The 17785-nt window shown below is 39.4% G+C and overlaps 1 protein-coding gene across 6 annotated transcripts in view; it reads right to left on the reverse strand.

Moving 5' to 3' along the window:
* Positions 1-17785, reverse strand: part of St7l (suppression of tumorigenicity 7 like) — a 224905-nt gene that overhangs the window by 71487 nt on the left and 135633 nt on the right. The window lies entirely within an intron of this gene.

A 17785-nucleotide genomic window follows, 5' to 3' on the forward strand; every position in this document is an offset into this window, starting at 1 on the left:
TTAATTTAATTACTATTTAAACTAGTTAAGAATATTTGAGAGCCTGTCCACCTATCTTTTCACATTATCAATGTACAAATCATTAGTAAAAGCAAAAGAGGAAGGAGACTGGGGTAATGGTTCTACCCAACTGCATTATGCTTAACTATAAACAAGGAACTCTCCTTAAAAAAAAAAAAAAAAAAAGATTCATGGAGAGTTGGGCCAGCTGATGGAGGTGCTCTGTGGTCACTTTATTGGTGGTGGTGGGGGCGGGGGTTACAGGGGATTGAACTCAGGGACACTCAACCACTGAGCCACATCCCCAGCTCTATTTTGTATTTTATTTAGAGACGGAGTCTCGCAGAGTTGCTGAGGCTGGCTTTAAACTCCGATCCTCCTGCCTCAGCCTCCCAAGCTGCTGGGACTATAGGAGTGTGCCACCATGCTTGGCTTGGGGTCTCACATTTTTATATATATATATATATATATATTTTTTTTTTTAAGTTATTGATAGACCTTTAATTTATTTATACGCAATGCTGAGAATCAAACCCAGTGCCTTACACATGCCAGGCAAGTGCACTACCACTGAGCCATATAGCCCTAGCCCTTTAGGGTCACATTTTTATAATGCTTTATAGCCCTTATTTGTTCTTTCAAAACTTGTTAGTCACTTGTGACCTGAAGAGATGTCTTAGCTTCTGAAATGGGTTTGCCAGAATGTCAATGATATTTGGATCAAGAGGACTGGCTTGTGTACCAAGCATCATGGTAGTGTTTTCACATACCTGTTACCTTACTAATCCTCCCAAGGATGCTGTGAGGTTTATTATCCCCATTTACTGATGAAAATTGAGAACAAGAAATTTGTTCAAGGGCCCTTAGTAAGTGACAGCCAGGATTTCAAACCTATTGCTAAATGAAAAACTCTTGAGATGTCCTCAATTTAATTCCAAAAGGCCATTATTGGGAGGAGAGATGAGGTAAAGTTAATCAGTAAAAATCTACAGGCTAGAGATGGCTACCAGTGGGTACTGGGGATTGAACTGAACTCTTTTTTGTTTTTTTTTTGGTTTGTTTTTTTGCTGGGGGTGGGGGAACATACCAGGAATTGAACACAGGGGGTGCTTAACCACTGAACCACATCCCCAGCCCTTTTTTATATTTGATTTTGAGACAGGAACTCACTAAGTTGCTTAGGGCCTCACTAAGTTACTAAGGCTGACTTTGAACTCATGATCCTCCTGTCTCAGCCTCCCTAGCCTCTGGGATTACAGGCATATGCCAGTGCTCCTGGCTTTTCTCAGCTGTTTTTGAAATAGGGTCTCCCTAACCTGCTGAGCCTGGCCTTGAACTTGCAGTCTTTCTTCCTCAACCTCCCAAGTTGCTGGGGTTACAGGCATGGGCCACCATACCCAGCTCTGTTCTATATTCTTGAATGTATGTTAAAATCTTAACTACTAAAAACACAACTGCATTTATTTATTCATTTATTTCTTTTTTTAATTCTTTTGCCTTTATTGTCTCATTTTTTAAGAGAGAGAATTTTTAATATTTATTTTTTTAGTTTTTGGTGGACACAACATCTTTGTTTGTATATGGTGCTGAGGATCAAACCCAGGCCGCACGCATGTCATTCGAGCACATTACCGCTTAAGCCACATCCCCAGCCCCTATTCATTTATTTCTAAAAGTCATAGGATGGCATATATACAAGAAAAATAAAGTTGTTAAAAATGTTTACTAAAAATACCCTAGCCTATGGTGCAATGCCTATAATCCTAGTTGCTCAGGAGGATCACAAGATCAAGGCCAGCTTCAGCAATTTGGTGAGACCCTCAGCAACTTATCAAGATCCTATCTTTAAAACAAAAGAGGTGTAATTTGGTGGTAAAGCACAAAAAAAAAAGAGAGAGAGAAAGAGATCTTTTAATTATTTATTCCCCTCAAACAACTAGTGTTTTGAGATTCTTAAGATAAGCCAGAAACCAATGTAACTATTTAGAAAGACACAAGTATAAACCTGTTCCCTACCTTCAGGGTACTCTAAATTTAGTTGAGAGCAAACCACTAACAAAAAGTTAGATGATTCCAGGGAAAACAATTTGATAGAACAATGCTCATGAGCTTTAAAAGCCATATAGTTTTTGAAGGTGATCCTCACAAGAGCACTGTGGGAGCTCAGGGGTGGTGGAAGAAAAAAATAAGTAAAAGGGGAGCAAATGTCTTCTCTCATCAAAGCATTGTTTTCCTAGGGTTCTGCAATATCTCCCTGTTTGATTCACTTGGCTTGCCTTGATTTGAAGATGAGGTCAGAGGTAGAGGCACAAGAAGTCCCCACAAGCTGAGTCTGATTTGAGGGAGAATGACAGTCACTAAAGATTCTTTTCTCAAGGATGGGTCTGCTGTAAGAAGCCACAACACTCTGCAGAACATTTTCTGGTAACTTGTAGGAATGACCTAGGAACATGCAAAGGTAGGCTGTGAAAGATTCTTGATGGCAAAATGGTACATAACCCATATATGTTCCTTACTGCCCTTCTTCACACCCTCTACCTCTTGATTAGCCACTGAGAGAAATGAAATTTTTAAAAACAAAAAAGTCCTGTAATCCCAGCAGCTCTGGAGGCTGAGACAGGAGGAGCTCGAATTCAAAACCATCCTCAGCAAAAACTAGGCACTAAGCAACTCAGTGACACCCTGTCTCTAAATAAAATACAGAATAGGGGCAGGAGCTGTTGCTCAGGGGCAGAGCACTTGCCTAGCATGTGTGAGGCACTGGGTTTGATCATCAGCATCAGTACCACATAAAAAAATAAAGGCATGCTGTCCATTTACAACTATAAAAAAAAATTTTAAATACAGAATAAGGCTGGAGAAGTGGCTCAGTGGTCGAGTGCCCCTGAGTTCAATTCTTGGTACCCGCCCCACCCACCCCCCCCCAAAAAAAAAAAAAAGAAAGAAATTAGTCCTGGTACACTGGCAAGTGAGTTTTTTCTTTGGAGGGATGTGAAAGCAGCTTTTGCTCTTCCAAAGCCTTAGTGTCTTTATTACAGGGAGACTGGAGACAGGGAATAATCACATGGCTCTGTCCACACTGTGAAATGGCACTGAGAAACTACTGGGAAGTGTCAAAACTAGATAGGCCTTAGCCTGGAGAGTCATCTACTTAATCTGACAAGAATCCTGCTCACCAACCGGGCATGGTAGCACACGCCTATCCCAGCCACTCTGGGATTACAATGTCAAGGCCAGCTTGGGCAATTTAGCAAGACCCTGTCTTTTATTTTAAAAAGTAAAAATAGGGCTAGGACTGGAGCTTAATGGTAGAGCACTCGCCTGGCATTCGTGAGGCACTGGGTTCGATCCTCAGCACCACATAAAAATAAATAAAGGTACTGTGTCCGCCTACGACTAAAACAAATATATATATACAAAAAAAAAAGTAAAAATAAAGTAGCTTAGGGGTAGAGCACTTGCCTAGCATGCTCATAGTTCTGGGTTCAATCCCTAGCACCATCAAAAAGAAAAAACTCCCACTAACTCAATGAAGGATATAGTTCCCTAGGAACACGGAATGCTTGACAGTAAATGGCCCTCAGCTATAGCACCTTAGAGAAGCTGCCTTAACTGGAAAAAAAAAGCAAAAAAAGTGTTTGACCAAGTTATGTCTCCTTCCATGTGCAGCTTATATACAAAGACTAACAGGTGTGAAGTTTATATTGGCCTCCTTGTCCCAGATGGGAAACTCTGAAGGGTCATCCCAGCTTTAATACCCCTTGCAGGGTTGGCTCAGACCTTTATTGGGACTTGCAGCTCAAATCTTGCACATCCTGCCCCCTTTTCCCTTCTGCTCCCTAGGTGTGGATCCCATGGGTCCAAGAAGCCTCCTGCCATCTAATCTCCATCCCAGAGTCTACACTTCCTTTTGCTTACAATTAAGTCTTCTAAAAGAGGGAGGGCATATTTTCTGAATATTTATATGGGCCCATGTTCTTCATAAATTATTTTGCATGTTACTTCATTTAGTCTACACAGCTACTAAAAGAGGTCAGGGTGGGGACTATAGTTCAGTGGTAAAGTGCTTGCCTACCATGCTCAAACCCTGGGCTCAATCCCCAGTGGGGGTGGAGGGAGAGGACAGTACATCATCCCTACTTGACAAGAATATATCATCCTGACACAATAAATTGCCCAAGGTCCTACAACAGAGCAGGGCTGAGATTTAGTCAAAGCTAGGATTCAAACCCTTGTACATTTGGCTTTCAAAGCCACATTCTTTTTACTGGCCACACTGGTATGTGCTTGCTGATAAAACTTAGGATGCACAAAGCCCTGGGTTCAATCCCCAGCACTGAAACAAACCAACTAATACACTTGGGGAGTTTAGAATATTATATCGGGGCTGGGATTGTGGCTCAGTGGTAGAGCACTTGCCTAGCATGTGTGAGGCACTGGGTTCGATCCCCAGCACCACGTTAAAAAAAAAAAAAAAAAAAAAAAAAAAAAAAAAAACAACTAAATAAAGACATTGTGAACATCTACAACTAAATTGTTTTTTTAAAAAGAAGAGTAATTTATCATCAGTCATAGACCTAAATGTGAATCCCCTAATTTATTAGCTTACTTTTGAAACCTTCAGCTAGAAACAGGTTACTGAAGGGACTGGGTTTTATGAGGAGAAAGTTAAGGCTGATTTGCCTACACATGGAGTCATCAAATACGAAAGCTACAGGAAGCTTAGAATCCCTTAATTCTAGCTCCCTTATATTAAAGATGAGAATGAGCCCTAAAAAGGCTAGGTGACTTTCCCAAGCTTACAGGTCTAGTTCATGGTAGAGCCCAGACAGTCATCAGTCTGGCTCCCTGGGTCGGCCTCAGCTCCTCCTAGGCTGGCCTGGGACCAGCAATATCCTAGCCCAGCCCTGGCTGCTTCCTCAGGCACTCCTTCCTCAACTCCATCCACAGTGTCTGCCTTTGATCTTGTTCACCTGGGCTGCCCCATATTCCAGCCCTTGCCCTCTGCTCAGGCTTCTGGCTGCCTGCCACACTTGTTGCCACAAAAATCCTGTCCTGTTCTCTGAACAGGTTTGGCAGCTGGAGTGAGGGTGGGAGTGGAGAGGATGGTGGAGCTCAGCTCCCAGGCTGTGCCTCTGTCTGGCATCAGCTCTGGGAAGAACTTACTCATAGGCATGCCTGGCTCCTCAGGTGTAGCCGAGAAGTCACAGGAGCTCTGGCATCTACCCCTCCCTGCTCCTGAATGTCTGGCCAGCCACGCCTACCAGTGGAGGGGCTGCTGTGTGCTTGAGGAGAGGTGCCGCCTAGTCCTCCACCTGAACTCAAGCCCACAGCTCTCCCAGGGAGGGCCTTGTGAATTCTCAAAACTTCCATATCTCCCTCCAACTTAGTGTGCACTCTCCATCCTCCCTACCCACCTAACCCAGATCAAAGCCTTCTAGGACGGTGCCTCAGAGCAGATGGGTGTCCTCAGGAGGCCCCTAACCCAAAGGGATTGGGGGTGGTGACAAAGCACACACAGGCCCTTCTTCATCCCTTGCGTGTTTTCCCTCTCCTGAGTTGTGGTGAGTCAGCGCCACAGGGCCACACACAAGGCTCCCATTCAGGGCTCATTTTCCTTCTGCTCTAACTCAGATCTTGGCATCTTTGAATCCTCACTCTATGTGGGCCTTATTCTTGCCATGGGAAAGCTCTGCTCCCTGCCCTGTGCCTCCTCTCTTTCCCCCAGCACTCCCCACACATACACCCACATTTCTCATCCTTGCCTTCTGAGAGTTGGCAATCCAGCTAGCTACAAACAGGACAGAGAACAAAATAGAAACGTTAAGCTATTAAGTCCCCAATCACATATCCAAGGGTATTTGTTGCTGCCATCTCTGCAGCCCTGAGCTGCAGATGCGCTGGGCCCAGCCCTCATTTATTCAGCATATATGGTTATTAAGTGCTGGCCCGGTGTCAAGAGTCATGCTAAGGGTTGGAATTTACACTCTGAGGGTGGAAGAGGTCTCAAAGGTGGTATCTCAAGCATAGTGCTGGGCAGGACACAGCAGGTGTCCAAATAGGTGATGGGGTGCCAAGCGCCTGAGAGGGTCTGTAGGGCAGGGAAATCCATGGTCCTAGAGATTCAAGAAACCTGATTGAACTCTGGGCCTTGAACATGCTAGACAAGAGCTACAACTAAGTAGCACTCTCAGCTCAAGAAGCACCTGCTTTTAAAAAAACAGAAGCGGGAAGGATCTTGGGTAGGCTCACAGGGTATACCTACACTTTATACAGCAAGGGATGAAAACGGAGTTTGAACAAACGAAAAAAACCCTGAAGAACGAAAGCCTTGTAGTTCTGTCCAACTCTGGGCAAATCAGCAAGCCTCCTTGGTTATCAGTCACGTAAATATAGTACAGGGCGGCTCCCGGGGGTTTTGTGCCCTGCAGACAGTAAGCCCTTGGTGATTACCTCTCCCTGGACTCCGACTCCGCGGCAGAGGCGGGCTGGGGAGGTTGCCTCTCTGGATTGGAGACGCTGGGTTCTGAACTAGTCCCAGGTCCTCGGTGCCGGCGGCTCCTCCCCGCTGGCAGCCCCGCCCTCCTTCAGAAAGCTGGGTGGCTCGCGCCCCCTGGTGTTTGAGAGGCAGAAGCAGAACCTCCCTCCCAAGGGCTGGCCTCGCACCTGCCCCCGGGGAAAGCACGGGGCCTCAGGCAGGAAGCCATGCTCAGCAGCTTCTCTGGTGGCTAAACCCAAAGCACAGCAGCCTTCTCTGAGGAATACAAAAAGCCTATCTACCTGAAAGGAGAGAGAAGAGAAACCACATCACAGGATTGTTGTGACCTTTAAATGAGCAAACTTAAAATAGTCCCTGGCATAAGTAAGCATTCAACAAGTGACAGCTCTCAGGACAGTGACTGACACCTCATAGATAGATGCTCAGTGGCTGCTAAAGAGGGACCAGGCTGACCGACAATACTTATTTAACTGTGCTTCAAAAATGTTTCTCTCCTTCTACCCTACCAATGCTGTAAAATACAAAACTCTACCACAAAAATGGGACGATACCCTCCATATATGTATGGTATGCCACATATAACTAAAAAGAATTTAAAAATGAAAAAAACCCTGAGTGAACCAAAATAAGCAAGAGCCAGCACTCTAGGAGGAAAACCAAAAGAGTTCATCTATCCAAATATCCATGCCACTGTCCTACTAGGTGCCTAGCACTGCCCTGGGTATTGTGATGGAAAAATAAATAAGTTACAGTTCCTTGGGGACTTTAGATGTTGGTGGGAGAGAGAAACATAAAACAAGGTGTTAGGTGGACTGTAATCCCCAGCAGAGTCAGCGAAGATCTCACACGGAAAGTGACACTTGGCCTGGCCTTGAAAGAGGGATGGATGCTCCCAGGTGAAGAAAAGATGAAGGATACTCCAGGCAATAAGAATAGATTCCATGAAGCCCTGGGCTCAATCCCTAGCACCAAAAACAAAACCAAAAAAAAAATAGTATTTACAATATACCACGTTGCAAACAGGCATGGTGTTTCTGGTAAGAGGGTCTGGGGTGGGAGTGTGGACCTGGAGAAATAAGAGGAAAGGGAGGACATGCTCTGCCTAGGGGAAGAAAATGAACTCTCTTGGGTGGGCTACCAGGAGTCTGAAATGAGGGGACATGAGCAGGGGCACACTTAACCACAAAGCTTATGAAGTTTGAGCCTCAAGGCCGGTCATGGGCACAGCCCCTTCCAAGCCCTACAGGTTCCAAGTCATGTGGGTATTATGCTTATTTTTTTTTCAAAACTAAGATAACTGCAAACAGTTAACAGTACTATCTCCTTACTCTTCTCCTATATTATACTTTCCCCCATGTTGAGTGGCTTTGGAGTAGGGGCCATGGGAACTTTTTCAATAGTTAAAGGTAAATTGAATGGGGGACTAGTGTGCAGGTTTGAGGGTTTCTTTTTGCCTCGTTTCTTTTTTGGTGCTAGGGATTGAACTCAGGACTTTACACATGATAAGCACTTTCTCTACCAATGAGCTACACCCCAGCCAAGGGAAACTATCTTTTATTTCAAGGTACTTGCAGTCATTCCATGCAGAATTAGTTGAGTTTTGGTTAGCCATGCCAGCACAGGCTTAGCTTCTAGGAACACTCCTGTAAATCACTGTGCTATTTCACCTTACAAATGACATGAGGAAAAGTACCAAAAATGGTATTCTATGACTATATCCTATTGCACCTGGCGATAAAAGTATAGTGGGACATGGCGGAGAAAAAGGTTTTTAATATGTGGAACCATAACTGGTCTATAGAAAATTCCTCCAGTTATCAAATATATAAAGTTATGAGTAGGCAATTAATTTCTCATGAATGCCTAGCCAATATATTTCTCCTGTCAGTAACACTCAGTAATATAGTGTGTATGATTATAAATGCACCATACCTATAGAGATATAATCAAAGAGTGGTTAGTCAAAGATGTGTTTGTAATTTTAGAGAAGTTTTCTTCTGGTCAAGATAAAATGTCAGAACCTGGGTTTATACTCACATCCAAAACAACTTAACAAAATACCCTGCCACCTCAAAAAAACCAAATAACAAGGGAAAACAGCAAGAAAGGAACAAATACAACTGTAAAAAATAAAACAATTAACAAAATGGCAATAGTTAAGTCTTCACTTAATAATTACATCAAATATAAATTGATTAAATTTAACAATTTAAAGGCATTTATTGGCTGAATAGATTTTTAAAAACCAAGATCCAGAAAAGTTATTTTAAAAAATCTAATGAAGTAATAGATTTTTTAAAAAGACATATCAGCTGAAAGTGAAGGAGTGGAAAAATATATTTCACATAAATGGTAACCAAAAGGAAGAGGGAGTGGCTATTAGGTTTAAAATATAAAACTATCTCTAGAGATAAAGAAGGCCATTCATTATATAATGACAAAAGGGCCTTTGTTTGTTTTTTTGTTGTTGTTTTGTTTTTGTTGAGACAGGCCTCACTATGTTACCTAGGCTGATCTCAAACTTGTGTGCTCAAGTGATCCTCCCATCTCAGCCTCCTGAGTAACTAGACTATAGATTTGCACCACCATGCCCAGCTAATAAGAGTATATTTAATGGGCTGGGGATGTGGCTCAAGGGGTAGCGCACTCGCCTGGCATGCGTGCAGCCCGGGTTCTATCCTCAGCACCACATACGAACAAATGTTGTCCGCTGAAAACTAAAAAAAAAAAAAATATATATATATATTAAAATTCTCTCTCTCTCTCTCTCTCTTTAAAAAAAAGTATATTTAATAGAAAACATACCAATTATAAATACATATGTACCCAACCTCAGAGCACTTAATTATATAAAGCAAATATTGATAGAAAACACATGAAACAGACTACTATATAATTCAAGTAGGGGACATCAATACTACACTTATAATAATGAATAGAACACTTAAACAGAAAATCAATCAACAGCTGACTTGAACAACACTATAGAACAAACGGACCTAACTGAATAGGAAAGTTCTCTTGCGTTTTCACCCTTCAGCAAAAAAATCTTTCCAGGGCACCACAAACATTCTCGATAGACCACACATTAGGTCCTCAAATAAGTCATAACAAATTTAAAGTCAAAATCATTCCAAGTATCTTTTCCAACCACAGAAAACAATAACAGGAAGAAAAACAGAAAATTTATAATGTGCAAAAACTAAACAACATACTCTTAAACAATCAACAGGTAGTTTAAAATTTCCAAGAGGAAAAATTTTTAATTATCTTGAGACAAACAACACATACAAAAACCTAGGTGATAGAGCAAAAGTAGTAACAAGAGAGGAGTTTTTGTAATAAATGCCAACATTAAAAAAGAAGAGCCAGAACTGAGTGTGGTAGTTCATGCCTGTAATCCCAGCTATTCAGGAGGCTGAGGCAGGAGGAATACAAGTTAGAGGCGCCTCTGGTTTACTTAGCAAAGACCCTGTAGGAAAATAAAAACTTTTTTATAGGGTAGGGATCAGAGTGGTGATAAAGTTCAATGGTAGAGTGCCCCTGGGTCCAGTCCCCAGTGCTGCAGGCATGGTGGTAGCTGCCCCTAGTCCCAGCTACTTGGGGGAGGCTAAAGCAGAAAGATTGATTGAGCCCAGGAGTTGAAGGTCAGCCTGGGCAGTATAGCAAGATTGCTTTTCAAAAAGAAAAAGAAGAGAAGAGGAAGAATAAGGAGAAATAGAAGAAGAAAATTCTCAAACAATCTGTTTGTTCTTTAGGAAATTAAAAAACAAATTCTGTTCAGTTGACAGAAGGAAGAAAATAATAAACATGAAAACAGAAATAAATAAAGAATACAAAAATGACCAAAAAAATAACAAAACCCAAAATTTAGCCAGGAATGATAGCATGTGCCTACAGTCCTAGCTACTTGGGAAACTGAGGCAGGAGGGTTCTGAATTCGAAGACAACTTGGAAAACATAGTGAGACCCCATCTCAAAAAAACCAATTTTTCCCCAATATTTGTTATTTTAAGAAGATAAATAAAATTGATGAACCCTAGGTAATATTAACTAAGAAGACTCAAATAAAAATCAGTAATGAAAGAGAAAACACTGGAACAAATGCCTCAGAAATTAAAAGACTTCCAAGAAACTATAATGAATATATGACCCCAAACTGGATAATATAGAAGAAATAGAAATAATCCTAATATACAAACTTCCAAAATTGAATCAAGAAGAAACTGGAAGCCTAAAAAACAGATGAAAACAAATAAAATCAAATCAATAACAAAAAAAATTTCCCCCAAAAGAAAGTTCAGGACCACATGGCTTCATAGGTAAATACCACCAAACATTTAAAGAATGTTTCCCCTTCCTCCTCCTCCTCTTTTCCTTCTCCTTCTTCTCTCTGATGGTACTAGGGAATGAACTCAGGGTCACTTTACCACTGAGTTACATATATCCCAAACCCTTTTTTTTTTTTTTTGAGACAGGATCTTGCTAAGTAAACTGAGGCTGGCCTCAATTTTGTGATCCTCCTCAGCCTCCCATGTTGCTGGAATTATATGCATATGCCACCATGTCCAGCTGCCAATTCTTTAACTCTTCTAAAAAATAAAAGAGGTAACATTCCAAACTCACTCTGAGGCCATCATCAACTTAACACCAAAATCAAAGAAGAGTACTACAAAAGAAAACTACAGGCCAATATCTTCAATGAATATAAGTGCAAAATTCCTCAATAAAATACCAACAAACTTGTGGGACTGCAAATTGGTCAACCTCTCTGAAAAGCAATTTGAAGATTCCTCAAAAAACTTGGAATGGAACCATCATTTGACCCAGTTATCCTACTTCTCGGTATACACCCAAAGGACTTAAAATCAGCATACTATAGTGCAGTGGCCACATCAATGTTTACAGCAGCTCAATTCACAATAGCCAAGCTATGGAACCAACCTAGATGTCCTTCAACAGATGAATGGATAAAGAAAATGTGGTACATATACACAATGGACCATTACTCAACCTTAAAGAAGAATGAAATTATGGCATTTGCCATTAATGGATGGAACTGAAGACTATCATGCTAAGTGAAATAAGCCAATTACAGAAAACCAAAGGCTAAATGTTCTTTCTGATGTGCAGATGCTAACACACAATAAGGGGGTGGAGGGAAGAATAGAAGTTCATTGGATTAGACAAAAGGGAAGGGAGGGGGGATGGCAATAGGAAAGACAGTAGAATGAATCAGACCTAACTTTCCTATGTTCTTCTTATATGAATACACAACCAGTGAAACTCCACATCATGTATAACCACAAGAATGGGAAGTTATACTCCATGTATGTATAATATGTCCAAATACATTCTACTGCTATGTATGACTAAAAAGAACAGATAAAAAACTGGCATAAAAAACACCACAAACTAAACTTAATAACATGTTAAAAGAACCACACACAATGACCAAGTGTGATTTATTATACTATTTTATTTATTTATTTTTCCATGCTGGGGATTGAATCCAGGATCTCACGCATGCTAGGCAAGTTCTAACACTGAACTACACTCCCAGCTCTATGATTTATTTATTTACTTATTTTATTATTCTTGGGGTACAAGGATGGTTCAACATATGCAAATTAAACAATGTGATACAATCCATTAATAAAAAGGAAAAATCCACATGGTCACCTCAATAGAAAAGAAAAAATCAAGAGCGCAAAAAGATACCTACACTCCCATGTTCCTTTCAAATAATTAAAATAGGCAAGACATGACCAACTTTATGTCCAGGAATGGATGAGTAGATGAAGAAAACATGATTATACACCCCCCACACACACACACATACACTCACTGGAATAATATAAGTTTTCTTTTTAAAAAGGAAGGCTATGATTGTAAATCGGTAGTACACCATGTTCCCAGCACATGCAAGACACAAGGTTTAAACCCCATTACTGGAAAAAAAATTAGATAAGCATAAAAAGGAGGAATTATGCCATTTGTGACAACATAAATGAACTGGAAAACATTATATTAAGTGAAATAAGCCAGACGTAGGAAGACAACTATTGCATAATATCACTCATGTCGAATCTAAAATCGTCAAATTCATAAAAACAGACAGTAGAATGATAGTTACCAGGGGCTGGAAGGAGTGGATGGGGAGATGCTGGGGCAAGGGGAATGGAGTCTTAGTTATGCAAGATAAACAAGTTCTCGAGAACTAATGTCCGATAATGTGACTATAGTTAATAATACTGTATACATGAAATTTGCTAACAGGGTAGATCTTAAGTGTCCTTACAGCAAAAAGAAAATGAAAAGAAAAAAGAAGAAGGAAAGAAAGAAATAAATAAACGAGGGAAAGAAGAAAACGACAACAATAGGCGGCAATGAATATGTTGGCTTGATGGTGATGAACCCCTCACAGTATATCAAATCATTGAGTCTATACGTTTAATATATATAGTGTAAGTTTTGTTGTTTTGCTTTGGTTTTTGTTGTTGTTTGTTTCAGTGGTGGGAATATTAAAAAGGGCCTCATACATGCTAGGTAAGTACCATTGAGCTACAACCCCCAAAGAGCAAATTAAACCTAAAGTAAGCAGAAAAAAAGTCAATTGTAAAAACTAATGAAAATGAAAACAGAAAAGCAATAGAGAAAAAAAAATCAATGAATTTCCAAAACCTGGTTTTTTGATACCAATAAAACTGATAAGCCTCTAGCCAGAATGATCAGGAATAACAAGAGAACATTTATCAATATCAAGAATGGGAGGGTTGGGAATGTGACCTAGTGGTAGAATGGTTGCCTGGTATGTGTAAAATCCTGGGTTTGATCCCAACACTGAAGAAAAAAAGAGAATAAGAGATGTCATCACTACAGATTTTACAGATATTAGGAGAAAAAAGAAAATATTATGAAAAAATTCATGCCAATTCAACAACTTGTAAAATCATTTAACAAATTTTATGAAGTAGAAAAATTCTTTGAAAGACACACTACCATAGGCTGAAGTTGTAGCTCAGTGGTTGGGCGCTTGCCTCGAATGCGTCGGGCACTGGGTTCGATCCTCAGCACCACATAAACAAATAAATAAAATGAAGTTATTTTAAAAAAAGAAAAAAAGATGAACTGCCAAAGCTTACAGAAGAAGAAATAAGTAATTGGCATGCACTGTACCCTATGAAAGAAAGAAACCAACTTCTTAACTTTCCCACAAAGAAACCTCCAAGTCCAGATAGTTTCATTGGTGAATTCTATAAACATTTAAAGGAAAAAAAGAATATTGCAAGGTTGGGGTTGTGGCTCAGTGGTAGAGCGCTTGCCTGGCATGTGTGAGGCACTGGGTTCTATTCTCAACACCACATACCAATAAATAAATAAAATAGAGGTTCATCAAATGGTACTATTAAAAAAATTGCAAAAACTCTCCCAGAATATTAAAAAGGTTAAAACACTTCCAAACTTATTCTATAAGGCAAAGCCATGATTTGACAACAAAACTAAAACCAAATTCCTAATGAAAAAAGAGGCAAAAATTAATAGTTTTATCAAATCAAACCCAACAATATGTAAAAAGATTATATAGATATATATATCTCACATAAATGACCAACTGAGGGTTGGCAGGAAAGCAAAGTTGGTTTAACATTTGAAAAACAATAAATGTATCCCACCATATTAACAAATCCAAAAAGGAAAAATTATATGATCACGTCAATGCATTCATAAAAAGTATTTGACAAAAAAATCTAATATCTATTGCAGATAAAAAGCTCAGTGAACTAGGAAGAAGGGAACTTCCTCAAACTGATAATGGTCACCAGGGAAAAAACTATAAAACTATAGTTTACAGCAAATTTAATCATGAAAGACAAAAGGCTTCTCCCAAGATTAGAAATAATGTAAGAATATCTACTTTCTCCACTTTTAGTTAAACATTAACTGGAGGTACTAGCCAGTGTGGTAAAGCAAGAAAAAGAAATAAAAGACACCCATATTGTAAAAGGAGAAGTAAAACCATTTATATTTGCAGACAACATAGTCATTTCCATAGAAAATTTGATAGGTTTTATATTTTTAAACAGTTACTAAAATTGATAAATGAATTAATCAAGATTGCAGAATAGAAGATCAATATATAAAAATGAGGATGGTGGAGGGAGGGGACAGTTTCACCATGCTAGGGATTGAACCCAAGGCCTTGTACAAACAAGGCAAGTTCTCTACCATTGAGCTACAGCCCCAGCCCTCTTTTTATGTCTATTTTAAGACAGCTTCTCACTAAGTTACCCAAGCTGGCCTCAAACTTAAAATCTTTTGCCTCAGCCTCCTAAGTAGCTGGGATTTCAGAAATGTACCACTACTCCTGGCCCCAGCCCAGTTTTATTTCTCTATATGCACGTTGGAAATAGAAATTAATAAATAATACTATTTATAATAGCATCAAACACATGAAATTTAGAAATACCATAAAATAACATAACATGAAATTTTGACAAGATTGAAGATCTAAGTAGATGGAGTGAGATACGGTGTTTATTCATCAGAAGACAATACTGCTATCAATTCTCTTTAAACTGATATGTAGATCCAAGCAATCCCAATGAAAACATCAATAGGCTTTTTTTTCTTTTGTAGAAATTGACAAGTTAATTTTAAAATTTGTATAGGAACACAAAGGGCCTAACAGAACCAAAACAAAGTTTAAAATAATAAAAACAAAATTGGAAAAGTTTACCTCCTGATGTCAAGACTTCTTACAGAGTTGCAGTAATCAAGACCATGCTCTATTGACATAAAAATAAACACCTATATTACTAGTATAAAATAGAGTCCAGAAACAGATCCTCAAGTATGTGATCAGTTGATAATATCACAAAAATGTAAAACAATTCAATGAAGAAAGCATAGTCTTTTCAATAAGTGGACATTTATATGCAAAAAACTAAAATTTGATCCATACCTCACACCATAAACAGAAATTAACTGAAGACATACTGTAGGCATAAATGTAAACTCTCGACTGGTGATGTAGCTTAGTGGAAGAGCACTTGCCAAGTATGTGTAAGACCCTGAAGTTGCTACCCAGCATTACAAACAACAACAACAAACAAAAAACAAACCCTAAAGTCATGAAAACTTGTAGAAGATAATATAGAAAATGTTGTGGGTGGGCAAATATTTCCTAAGATACCAAAAGTGCTATTCATAAAGAACAAACTGATAAATTGAATTTATCAAAACTGAAAACTTCTGCTCTTCAAAAGATACTCCTAAGAGAATGAAAGGACAAGCCATTGAATAGAAAAATATATTTTCAAGTCATATATCTAAAAAAGGACTTGAATCCAGAATGTATAAAGAACTCTCAAGTCAGGCACAGCAGCACACGCCTATAATCCCAGCAGCTCTGGAGGCAGAGGCAAGAGGATTGCAAGTTCAAAGCAATTTAGCCTCAGCAATTTAGCACAGCTCTAAGCTACTCAGTGAGACCCTGTGTCTACATAAAATATGAATAAAAGCTGGACATGTGGCCCCTTGGGTTCAATCCCTGGTACCACAACAAGGAAGCAAACAAATAAAAAAAAAACCCACAACTCTGAAAAGTCAATAAGAAAGCAAACAATCCAATAAAAATGGGGGAAATGTTTTACAAGACACTTCAAAAAGAAGGCTTATAGGAGGCAAATACGCAAAAGAAAAGATACTGAACATCTTTAGTCATTAGGGAAATGCAAATTAAAACCACAATAAGACAGCTCTATATATCTGAGGAAATGGCTAAATTAAAATGACATTTCCTCCTATAGGTTGACAAGGAAGTAGAGCAACTAGAACTACTTATAGGAATATAAATGGCACAACTTTGAGAAATAGTATGGTATTTTCTTTAGAGTTAAATATACACTTAGATGCCACATGATTCACCCATTTTACTCTTAAGTATTTATACTTAAGAAAAATAAAGTGTATGTTTACACAAAGATTATAAAATAATGTTCATAAGCAGTTTTCTAGTAATAACCAAAAACTTGAAATTACTCAAATATCCATCAGCAAGTAAAAGTGGTATATCCATACAATTGAATACTATTCAGCAACAGAAAGGATAACTATCAAGACATTCAACAATATTGAAACAGACCCCCAACTCCTCATACGAAGAATGGAGGCTGGAGACTCCTTGCCATGACAGACACCCTGGGGGAGCAGAGATTGTGACAGAGGAGTGGTAAAGTCTTTCCTTCCCAGTTTCAATATGGACGGATCTCAAAGTAATTATGTTGGTGAAAGAAAACAAGATTTTTTTAAAAATCGACATCATTCCATTTATTTAAGATTCTATAAATGCAATATGCAGTGAACAAAAGCAGATTAGCAGATGCCTCGAGATGATGGGGAGCAGGGAGATGCAGACAGAAAATTTAAAAGGTGTGACATAATAAGAAATACATATTTGGTCACATATATTTGGTGTCTGTCCTCTGTTTCCTAACACACAGCTACTAAAACCAAGGAATCTCCAAAGTGTCTTTTGGGGTGCTAATGAATAACAGGTGGGCTGGGAAACCAGCCTCACGATGTTGCCTGGTTGCTAGGGGAACAAATAAGGAGATTAGAAGTTTGGAAACTTTAGCCCTACCCATCCTAACCTCCTGGGAAGAGAGAAGCTAACGGTTGAATTGATCACTAAAATGGCCAATAACTTAGTCACCCATGCCTATGTGATGAAACCTCATAAAAACCCAAAGGTCAGGGTTTGGAGAGCCAGAGTTGCTGAACATGTGGAGGTGCTCTAGGGTGGCACCCTGGAGAAGGGATGTTCCATGCATCTTTTCCATCTAGCTGGCTGTTCATTTGTATTCTGGATCATTTCTTTTATTGATATAATAAACCGACAAACTTAATGAAGTGTTTCCTGAGTTCTGTGAGCGACCCTAGAAAACTAATTGAATTTAAGCAGAGGGTTGTAGGAATTCTCAATAGGCAACTGGTCAGAAGTCCCAGAAGACAGGATTTGCAGTTGGCATCTGAAGCCAAAAGAGTCTGCTCCTTCAGCCCTGATTCTAAAGGGAGAATATGGACAAAGAAAGCCTCAACCTCTAACCACAGTCACAAATGTGTAATTTGAGCAAGAAAATCATGTTATAAATCATGAAGATTTTAGGATTATTTGTTACTGCTACAAACTTGACTAATACAAACTCTCTATCAGAACAGAATCTGTTAAGCTGTTAAGGGGGGTGTAGTTCAGTGGTAGAGGGCTTGCCTAGTATATGTGAG

Source organism: Urocitellus parryii, chromosome 11 (assembly GCF_045843805.1).
Source record: "Urocitellus parryii isolate mUroPar1 chromosome 11, mUroPar1.hap1, whole genome shotgun sequence".
Taxonomy (NCBI): Eukaryota; Metazoa; Chordata; class Mammalia; order Rodentia; family Sciuridae; genus Urocitellus; species Urocitellus parryii.